Here is an 11,866-nt window from a genome sequence, read left to right on the forward strand (position 1 = left end):
TGTTTGTATTTTTTTATTGATTTTATGTAAATTTTCTCCAATTTAAAATAGAGGAGTCTATAATTTCTCACTTGCTATATCAAAAACATTCCAAAAAGTATTTATTGCAGCTAACATAGCTTCTCCTTAGTCTTATCCTAAAAATGCTCTAGTGACTGCAATGAGTGGAACAAGACTCAAATCATAACTACTTGCAGTTGAATTATGTTTAGCTTCACAGTATATTCATGTTATGGAAATATGGAAAGGAAAATTAACTGGGTCCGGTAAGTTTAGGGAAGTCATCAGATGTATGTAAATATTAGAGCTGACTTTTGCAAAATCAGTCAGCTTTTTCACAAGGAAGGGAAGACTTTGGGGAGGAATCTGTGCAAAAGTTCAAAGCCCCAGAAACCCAAGATTCTGACCCTGAAATCACTATCCTTCTCTTCCAGTTAGCTATCCATCATTCTCATTGTCCAATTTCCACCTACTCATGTACAGTAGCAATTATGGATTTTGTAACTCAAGGGCAATTAAAATAAGCCATGTGGCATATAAATTTCCAGGTGAAAATAGAATAAAGACAGCTTGAGATTTTGGGTTTGGAAAGGCAAAATGGAGTGCCATGCCCTCCTTCAGGGGATCTACCCAGTCCAGGGATCAAACCCATGTCTCCTGCATGGCAGGCAAATTCTTTACTGCTGAACCACTGGGGAAGCTCAAAGACCAGGAGAAGGATATATTTGAAACATAGTAAATCATGAAAGAAATGCTAGTCTTCAAGTTGTGGATGTACCAAATAATGGAACACATTCTTGAAACTTGGAGGCATTTTTGGAAAATGAATGTACACTTTCACTCAGTGGGTTTCACCAACCTGAAAGATGGTAAAGATTACAATCAGGAGTTTCAGGGAAGCTTAAATGACATCAGATGAAAGATCTGTATCAAAAGGAAATTATACTACAGAGCCTCCAGTCACTACTCTTTGTGATAAAGATCAAGAAAAGGCGCTGTCATCCTCTCTACATAAGGGGTCTTATTAAAGTCAAATACTCTGGAGTCAGGCGAGCGTTTAGGGTGACCTGACCTGATGTTCTAAGTTTCTCAAACATCTTTAAAGCCTTTAAGAAAAATAAATATCAAATAGATAATCCCAAAGATTAAAGACAAATGCATACCACATACATGGTTTCCTTTTTCACTAATGTCATGGTAAATTTTATGTGTCAACTTGACTGGGCCACAAGATGTCCAGATATTTAGTCAAACATTATTAGATGTGTCTGTGAGGGTGGTTTGGATGATATTAACATTTGAACCAGTAGACTGAGTAAAGATTACTTTCCCACTGTGACTGGGCCTCATCCAATGGATTGAAGAACCCTGGATAGAACGAAAAGGCTGACTCTCCTATGAGTAATTGGAAACTCCTCCTGCTTGATGGCTTGAGATGGAATACTGGTCTTTTTCTGCCTTCAGATTCATACTGAAACATTGTCTCTTCTTGGTCTTGAGCCTATCTATCATTTCTCCTAGTTCTCAGACCTTCAGATTTGGACTCCTACTATACCAGAGGCTCTCCTGGGTCTCCAGCCTTCAGACTGTAGACCTTGGGACTTCTCAGCCTCCATCATCACTCATGGACCACTTTCATATAATGTATATCTTCATGTATTTACATATGTGTGCTATGTGTGTGCTCAGTTGTGTCCAACTTTTTTCAAGCCTATGAATTAAAGCCCATCAGCTTCCTCTATCTATGGAATTGTCCAAACAAGAATACTGCAGTGGGTTGCCGTTTCCTCTTCCAGTGAATCTTCATGGCCAGGGATTGAACTCACAACTCCTGTGTCTCTGGCACTGCAGACAGATTCTTTACCACTGAGCCATCAGGGAAGATATATGAAGATTTCAGATATGTGTGTGTGTGTGTGTGTGTGTGTGTGTGTGTGTGTATATGGACCACTTTCATATAATATGTATCTTCATATATATAAATATATGATATAGATATATACATATCCTATTGGTTCTGTTTCCCTGGAGATTCTAATACAACTGATTGAAATTAGATGAAGAATTCTGTATGGTAGCTAGCTTCCTTTGTGGTTCAGACAGTAAAGAATCTGCCTGCAATACAGGAGACCCAGGTTAGATCCCTGGGTGGGGAAGATCCCCTGGAGAAGGAAATAGCAACCCACTCCAGTATTCTTGCCTGGAGAATCCCATGGACAGAGAAGCCTTGTGGGCTACAGTACATGAGCTTGCTAAGAGTTGGACACGACTGAGCAACTAACTTTCACTTTCACAAGGTAGCTAAGAGAATGTCTCAATTAATATTTATGGCTCAGACGGTTCAGTCCCTGGGTTGAGGAAATCCCCTGCAGAAGGAAATAGCAACTCACTCCAGTATTCTTGCTTAGTGAGCTACAGTCCATGGGGTCACAAAGAGTCAGACACAACTGAGCAACTTCCACTTTCAAATTAGATGAAATTTGAAATTATATATGGTAGCTAAGAAGATAATATCTCAATTAATATTTATGCTTATTTAGTCTGTACGTTTGTCATTTGCCAGTTAAAATATGGTGTTGTAAGGAAACAAAGACATACCCCAACCATAAACTTATATCCATGAATGTTAAGTTGGTCCAATTTACAGATAACAAAAAAGGAACACAGTGAGATTAAACATTTTTACCAAAGATACACAGCAAAGCAGTGGCAGGACCCTCAGTAGCACACCTTTTCTGAATTCTAATCTATTGTTCCATCCTTCACACCAGACTTCTAATTTCACACTTGATTCTTCCCACATTTTAGTGGTGTAACATGTGAAACAATCTCTGAAGCTAACTCCCACTCCCCACTTCATTTACTGTGTATCATTTCTTTCTTTAAAATGAGTGTGTTCAGCTGAATAAAACAGGTCCTTGGGTTGGGCGAGGAGTACACTTCTGCTTTAGACAAAGAATGGCAGTGGAGGGTCAGAAGAGATCATCAGAATGCCTCCGGCTCATGAGGCTCAGCCAGAGAACACTTTGAAGTCCATCCCAAGATGGGGAGAGTAAATACTGAACTAATACCAAAGTGTTCAACTGCAAGGAGAGTTGTGCGTGGGGGAGGGGAAGGAAATGCCAAGGTCTACTGGGAAGCGGTATCCTGGAGCCTCCTTAGACCACCTCATCTCCAGAGAAGGCTCTGGTAACCTGAATATGTGTAAAGAAAGCTGCCACTAAGAAACACAAAATATTTGCTTCAAAGAACTTTCCCTTAATATTCTTATACGAGGTGCTCACTGTCCATCAACTAACTGCTTTTGGTAAATTTCACCACTATACTTAATCAGTTTTCATACCCTTGGAAGTCTCACTCAATATTTAATGATATGCTGGCTTGGCAATATAAAAGAAACTGTAGATTAATTTTGCAAAACACATCTGTTTGCTACAGAAGACAAGTGAGGAAAGGAAAATAAGGCATTGATTCAAATTTCCCTGGACAGCTTTTAAAGTTAACTGAAAAAAATTATATCAAAGAATACTTCCTAATTTCTAAGAAAGGAAATAAAAGTCACTTAGAGAATGTTTATCACAACTAGTTATATCACTTTTGTCAAATCTATAATGATACCTTTTTTAAACAACTAATACGTTCAGTATATTTTCCCCTATTCTTTGATTTCAAGCAAGACTTCACTAGTTTGCATTATGCCAGATTTTTATAGTTGCTATGCATTTTGCTGTTTTGCTCTGATTAGTTTTATGTTGGGTCCTTGATGAGAAATATGACACCTATGACCCCATTACGATTGTTCCTATGAGAAAAATCAATCTTTTTTGACAATGAAACAAGTCATGACAATTTTCATGAACACCCTCTAGTGAAAAGAAAGGGTAGATTATTATATGCCTTCACTACACAGAAAGGACCAGAGGGATAATATTCTAGAGTTTGCTTTGAATAAATCATTCTGATTTTATGGGTCCTTGCATAGATCCATTCCCTGTGTCAAGTTTCTAAGGGAACTTCATAGACCTCAGGGTGCTGCTAAGCTGTAGTTCTGCCTGTCCTTAGACATGAAGGTCAATGTCCAGGCCTACTTATATGAAGTGTTTAACATATTCTATGATGAGTAAGCTGTGAACCCTAGGATATATTCAAGAGCCAGTTATTGGTGACTACAACTATGTACTCATTTCTGATGCCTCTATCTTTGGGGATGGATGAGGGATAAATCTGGATGTCTAATGAATGGAATTGAATGCTTAATCTGGATGGTGGTAAGATATTTAAGAAGAGAAGCAATTCTCCACATATAAAGAATAAACTATTTTACCTACACAAAAGTTATTTTTTAGAAGGATCTGTGATCGAAAGGTGTCTGTGAGAGCTGTATGTTTCCTTTCTGACCCACCACTTTCATAATGTCACAAACCATAAATAAATATATCATACAGTTATAGCTTAAAAATTAGACTCTAATCAAAACTTTCCTTCTTATCTGATGCTAACTTTCGTTTCTGCCCATCATATTGACTGTTTAATGGAACCAGTGTATCAGTTATCAGGAGTCATGGAAATCTGACAGTGGAAATTGATAGCCTAAGTGAAATTACAATTTTTGCAAAAGACGTGAAATTCTATGAAGTTCATGAAAGTTTTTTTTTGTTTGTTTTTTTTTTTGAGGACTGCTTTTACTTATATGCACAGAAATAATTGAAGAAAAGACTTCAACACAAAAACATGACTAAGTACCAAAAGATAAGAGAGGATTGGGGGGAAAGTTATCTTTCCCAAAAATAATTCTCTCGATAATTATAGAAGTTAAACATGTGGGCTTTTGGCCTTTACAAAATTTATTTACCTGTTGCAATTTTGTAGTAGGTGTAAATGTCAAAAGAATTAAATCTTTTGACCACTTCCTCCCATTCCTATGGGCTTCCCTGGTGGCTCAGATGGTAAAGAATCTGCCTGCAGTGCGGGAAACCTAGGTTCGATCTCTGGATCAGCAAGATCCCCTGGAGAAGGAAATGGCTACCCACTCCAGTATTCTTGCCTGGAGAATTCCATGGACAGAGGGTCCTGGAGGCCTACAGCCCATGGGGTCACAAAGAGTCAGATATGACTGAGGGACTAATACTTTCCCATTCCTATGGTGATCTACTTAGCCTATAACAACCTGATTTACCAAATACCTCTCCTCTATGCAGACTCTGTTTTTAGTTTCTCATCCAAAAAATGGAGAGGAATCTTTATTATGAAAATGGAATGAGAACAGAAATTGACTTTCTATCCTGGAAAGAGATGATTTGCAATATAGAACAAGGTTAAGGGAAGATACCAGACAATAAGGGTGAAAAGAAAGGGAAAGGGAGACACATGGTTTGAGAAACATATTCAGTATATTTACTTTAAATTTTACAAAGCAAACAAAAAGTACTTTGTAGTATAATCACAGTAAATAATACAACCCATAGGAAATAAATTTATGAAATGTTCATAAATTATAAATGTATATGATACTGTGACTTAAAGAAAGTATATTATAATTAGAAGGAAAGGAAAATTGAGAATTTTTTCTGAGATACACATTTGTAGAAAAAGTGAGAGAAACACTGGTCTTTGTAAACAGACAAAAAATAATTTACAGGTGGGAGCAAAATTCCATTTGGTCATTTGAGGATTGATCACATCTATTTACTCAAAACTTTTCCTCTAATAAAATAATAAATGAGCTGATTTAAAGGTGGTGAATCTATTTCAACATTCTCTCTTTTCCTACCTGGATACAGACCACTTTAGCTCCAGAACTGACTCCTTTATTTGATAAACAAGGATGGCCAGGGGAAGGCAAACACAGACATACCCTCTTGCAAGCTCAGTCTGACATCCTAGTGTTAAAGGCAAGTCATATATTTGATACATTGATCTTAACTTTATTTATAAAAACAGAGTTTTCTGTTGATTCCATAACTCATTCTGAGTTCTGAGAGGTTTGTATAAAGGTCAGCTGTCATAATTTTTCATTTATTTGGGAGTGTTTTTTAACATTTGTAATGAGATCTTGGGATTCTTGATGTAGGGATATAAAATTTCTCTTTTCACTAAACCCTTTTAGACCAACTAGGAAATCCTAGGCAACAGAATCCTAGGCAAATTCTGTTTCCTAGGATTTAAGCAACAAAATTTTAAAGCCGGAAATGACCTTAGAGATCATCAGTTTCTTTATTTTCATAAATATGAAAACCAAGGCCCTGAAACCAGAGTCTCAAACTCATGCTTACATAGCAATGTAGCAGAGTACAAAAGATTGCAGGATTTGGAAGTCAGACCTTTGAATTCAAATCCTTACTCTGCCATTTATAATTATGATATACTGGGTAAATCATTTAGCCCCAGAGGAAGATATTTTGATGTGACTGAAGTTAAATAATTTTACCATACACATCAGTTTATCTATCTATAAAATTAGGGCATTAATAACTAGGCACAGTGGAAAGTGTCAAACTTTATTTTTGGGGGCTCCAAAATCACTGCAGATGGTGACTGCAGCCATGAAATTAAAAGACGCTTACTCCTTGGAAGGAAAGTTATGACCAACCTAGATAGCATATTCAAAAACAGAGACATTACTTTGCCAACAAAGGTCCGTCTAGTCAAGGCTATGGTTTTTCCTTTGGTCATGTATGGATGTGAGAGTTGGACTGTGAAGAAAGCTGAGCACCAAAGAATTGATGCTTTTGACCTGTGGTGTTGGAGAAGACTCCTGAGAGTCCCTTGGACTGCAAGGAGATCCAACCAGTCCATTCTGAAGGAGATCAGTCCTGGGTGTTCTTTGGAAGGACTGATGCTGAGGCTGAAACTCCAATACTTTGGCCACCTCATGCGAAGAGTTGACTCATTTAAAAAGACCCTGATGCTGGGCGGGACTGGGGGCAGGAGGAGAAGGGGACGACAGAGGATGAGATGGCTGGATGGCATCACGGACTCGATGGACGTGAGTTTGAGTGAACTCCGGGAGTTGGTGATGGACAGGGCGGCCTAGCGTACTGTGATTCATGGGGTCACAAGGAGTCGGACATGACTGAGCAACTGAACTGAACTGAACCAGGCTTCAGGGTTATTGATAGAAATACAAATAATATATAAAAATGCTTTTAAAATCTTAACTGCTTTTCTTTACTAGAAGAAATTCCGGAAATCCTAGATCTCCACGCTTTGTTCTTTCTAACTAAAAGATGATATTAGTATAAGCTTTAAAAATCTGATTCATTTTTTAAAAATTCCTTTAGTAAAATTACTAATTCCTTGAGTGTATTCCAACAACATCACAATTAGACCTAGATTAATAATTGACAAAGAGTGAGTCTTAACAGTAGACTCAGGAGGCTCCAGGAAAAATGAGGCACATGGTCCAGGCAGCGCTGTGTCAGTTGCATCTGACTCTTTGCAACCACATGGACTGTAGCCCTCTAGGCTCCTCTGTCCATGGGATTCTCCAGGCAAGAATACTGGAGTGGGTGCCGTGCCTTCCTCAATGCTATATGCTATGGCTCTAGACCAAAGAGAATATATTATAATAGGGAATATTATAATATCCCCTTATTAATATTAATATCTAAAAGACTTCTAAAACATCCTGCAGGAAGGAAATCTATGTATACTAGCTTAACCAGTTTCTTTGGCATCCTGAATAAATATCTGTTAATATCACATAGACTTGTGTCACCTGGACAAAATCCATCCTCAAAAATAACTTACAAAAGTGCTGCTAAAGGCACAAGTCAACTGAAATGAAATGGATTAAATAATGGCTTACATTCCTTCTGAATGTTAAGTAAATAAAATGGCAATTCATTCATTTTTACTTAAAAATGTTTATACATAGGGCTAGGAAGAGTGGGGCAAAGCTGCTGGATACATATGGAGTTTTACCTTGGGGGATGGAAGTGTTTTGAACTAGAGAGAGGTAGTGGTTGCAGAGAACTGTGAATGTAATAAATGCCATTGGATTGTTTACTTCAAAATGGTTCCATTTATTGGGCGAATTTCAGCCTCAATATATTATCTTTTAAAATTTCACATATGTATAAAAAGTACAATTTCAAAATCTTAAAATCTAACTGTTTCAAGTGTTGTATGAGAAACCTACAAAAAGTTTCAGCATGAAAACACGTATTCCTACAAATATCGAATCAACACATCTTATACCTGAAACTAATACAATGTTATGTCAATTATACCACAATTTAAAAAAAGAACACGCATCACCAAATCAACGAGTAAGTTTTCTTAATGGCCTGTAAAATGTCTGTATGTATTTGTAAAAATAAAAATCAATATTCCTTTTAAGCTCTGAAATTGCAGAAGCTATGTAATAAAGTCAATACTAGGGAAAAAAAGGTATTTTCTGCAGGTAGCTAATATTTTACAGGCAGATTACAAACCATCACGAAACACATATTGACAGAGATTGGCTGCAGCTGCTGTAACTTAATCTCTGCATTGGTGATCTCAGGCCTCTTGAGTCTCACTTCATGGTTTTATGATACAGTTACATCACAACCCCTCAGCAGAATTACAGCTTTGTCACTAATCTCTCCCTATCAGTTATCCTGTAAGGAAGGAAGCTGGAAGGCACCACGAGAAAGAGGCAACGGCATGAATGATTGTGTTCAGTCTCTTTCCACCACAATATCTGTAAGTCTGGGAGTGATAAATGGCACCCAAGTTATAAACGAGCAACAAGGTCAGTAGCACCAAGCAGCCAAGAGTTCAAAGAAAAGTCACAATTCTGATGGGTTCAAGAAAAGGCCACATACTGCTGGCGTGCATCAGTAGAGATAAATCCTCCGAGATGCCTTACTGCAATTACAAAACAGAATTAGAAAAGCCTGTTATGAAAGAGCTAAGAGTTCTGTCCAGGAATTGAACAAAGAACATTGATTAGAATAAAAGTCATTCATTTTCTAGAAAAAAAAGTCAAGAATCCTGATGGAAAATGTCTTCAAAATGTTAAATAATTCTTTGACACTGAAAGTCAAGAATCCTGGTGGAAAATGTCTTCAAAATGTTAAATAATTCTTCGACACTGAAAGATGTATATCTGAGCAAGTCTGCTTTTCTTCTTGGTCTTCTCCCCTTAATCTCTTAAACACATCTATAAAGAATCCAGAAAAGACATGGAGGGAAGTGGCCTGACTCTCTAGAATTATTTTAGACTGAGTCTTCATCTCTTTATCAGTTTCCTTAGGTGAACAGCATAAAATGAAAATGTAATCTTTTCTTATAAACTAAAATATATAAATCTCCTAAAAATATAAGGAATAAAAACCACTTAATGTTGTAATGATAAGTTGACCAAGAAATAAATCCCCTTGTTTGACCATTTGTGTAATGTGTGTCTGTGTGTGCTCACTCATGTCTGACTCTTTGCAACCCTGTGGACTGTAGCCATCCAGGCTTCTCTGTGCATGGGATTTCCCAGGCAAGCATACTGGAGTGGGTTGCCATTTCCTACTCCAGGGAATGTTCTCAACCCAGGGATCGAATCTGTGTCTTGCACCTTCTGCAGTGGCGGGCAGATTCTTTACCACTGTACCACCTAGAAACCTGAAAATGTTGAGGATTTTCCCAAAGTTATATCATTGGTAATTGACAAATTAGGATTAAAATCACTGGACTCTTGAAACTTACTCCTGTCTTCTTTCTCCTTAATAAAATGTCCTCTCAAATAGCTTCTGGAGTTCTTGTAGCATCTAGCTCTCTCATTGAAGGGACTGTAGTCTTCATGCTCTGTATATTTGTAATAGATTTCAATAATCTTTGCTATTGCTCATTTATTTGTTTGTGAGAATCAAGACAAGTTGTACCATATGGGAAAATTTGCTAACCATTCTGATGCAAAGCTGAAGAATACTAAAATTGAAAATCACTGATATCTCCACTCTTCCTCAGAGAAAGAATCATTGAAAGCACTTCTCTCCACTTTCACTCTCCTTCCTCATTAAGGAGCCTCATGTTCCACCTGTGACAGCCATAGAAAATTTCCTCCTTGTTTTAAACAGCCATGTTGGAGTATAGAAAACTGCACCACATCTCCCATGAGTAATTAACATTAGGGTAATTATTTTCACAATGCTTTTGCCTTAAACAACAGAATATGAAATGTTAAAAAGCTGTTCATTGCATCCAATAATGGAAATGTAAGGTACATTTTGTTTATGGATGCTTTTAAGATTCAAATTGATGTTACAAAGTTTTCAGGACAGGACACTAATCATTAAGAAAAAATACATTTTCAACAGTGGCCTAAAACTAGTCCAGTTCAGTTCAGTTCAGTCACTCAGTCGTGTCCGACTCTTTGAGACCCCATGAATCACAGCACACCAAGGCCTCCCTGTCCATCACCAACTCCTGGAGTTCACTCAGACTCACGTCCATCGAGTGAGTGAAATCCAGGGCTGATCTTTAGTATTAATGAAAGAACACAAGAGCTCTTATTGTCCAAATTGGTAGATAATCCAAGAAAGAATTACTTGTCTTTTAAGACCATTCTTTATAGTTATTTTGTGCATGTCTAATTTTCTGAAACTATTCAGACTAAGTATTGAAATTATACCATAAAGCTTTAAAGATTTCTTTATTCCATTGTGTCCCATAAATGCCTCTACAACACTTCCTAATTTGCTGTGAGAGCACTTGACTGGCATTATGATCAGCCCCAAAGAATTTCTGCAAACTTGCTGAGTCACACCTCTCTTGAATATGTATAATAATAGTTTTGCTTCAAAGGTATCTCTCTTCTTGCTATGCTAAACTTGAAAAGCATAAGATGAGTATTTCAATTAAGTACATCATTAAGAAGTCTAGACCATGAAAGTGAGATTTTTTTACTGGATAATGAAAAGAGGGAGTGATCAATAGAAAGCTACTCAGCTTCAAATACATGTGAGAGTTATGAAGAATTGTGCTCTGATGGGAGAGTAAGATCAATAAAAAAATATATAATCACTGAAGTGTTCTGTGTACTCTAGATTCTAGAAAAATTATAGTTCAGGGCAAAGCCTTCTACAACCACTTCAAAGTGTCTGAATTCTTTCCTTGTGCTGGAATGTTCTAATTATTATGGCTAGAAAAACCAAGTTACAGGATAATTAACTACCTCCTCCATTAGAATCGGACTGAAATAAAACAGATCTCAGATGCCCTTGGACTTCCTTTGGCACCTTTACTTTCATTTGGGTAGGTTTACTTCATGAATATGCAAAATACAGAATTAACCATTCTCTCTTTATTCCATGAAATAAATTGCTCCTGCAGATTTATCCTGTAAGCAATGCTGTGTGCCCTGTTTGGCTTTCCTCTTTTGCTGTAGGCTTCCAGAGTAGCTGTTTACCCCTCTTCAGAGAAAGCACTTCCTGTAGTCCTTGCTGAGCCAGAAAATCTGCATTCGTTATCATGGAGGGAGATCACAAAGAGAGATATAACCTGGATAAAAGGCACGTTTTAACTTAATTAAGACCGCTATTATAATGAGACCATTAAAGCACAAATAGTATTGGCAATCAGCTGGAGCTGAGAGACTTTTTCTTTAAACCTGTGGTGGATTTTATTGTTGCTATAATGGTTTTTACCATAATGAAATTTAATGCATTACCAGGAAAAAGCCATGCCCTGTGGTAGGGTGCTGCTTATATTTCGAAACACGTTAGCATGAAGCTACAGTGAGATCTAATAATAGAAATGAACTTACCTAAAGATGCATTGATTTTTATATTAGGTCATGTTGAGAATTTACAAAGAACATCGAGTCCACGAAACAAAAATCCTCTTGAGAACAGCATTGATTGCAAGAAGGGTAATATTAGAAAAATGG

The sequence above is a fragment of the Bubalus kerabau genome, chromosome 2 (genome assembly GCF_029407905.1).
Source record: "Bubalus kerabau isolate K-KA32 ecotype Philippines breed swamp buffalo chromosome 2, PCC_UOA_SB_1v2, whole genome shotgun sequence".
Taxonomy (NCBI): domain Eukaryota; kingdom Metazoa; phylum Chordata; class Mammalia; order Artiodactyla; family Bovidae; genus Bubalus; species Bubalus kerabau.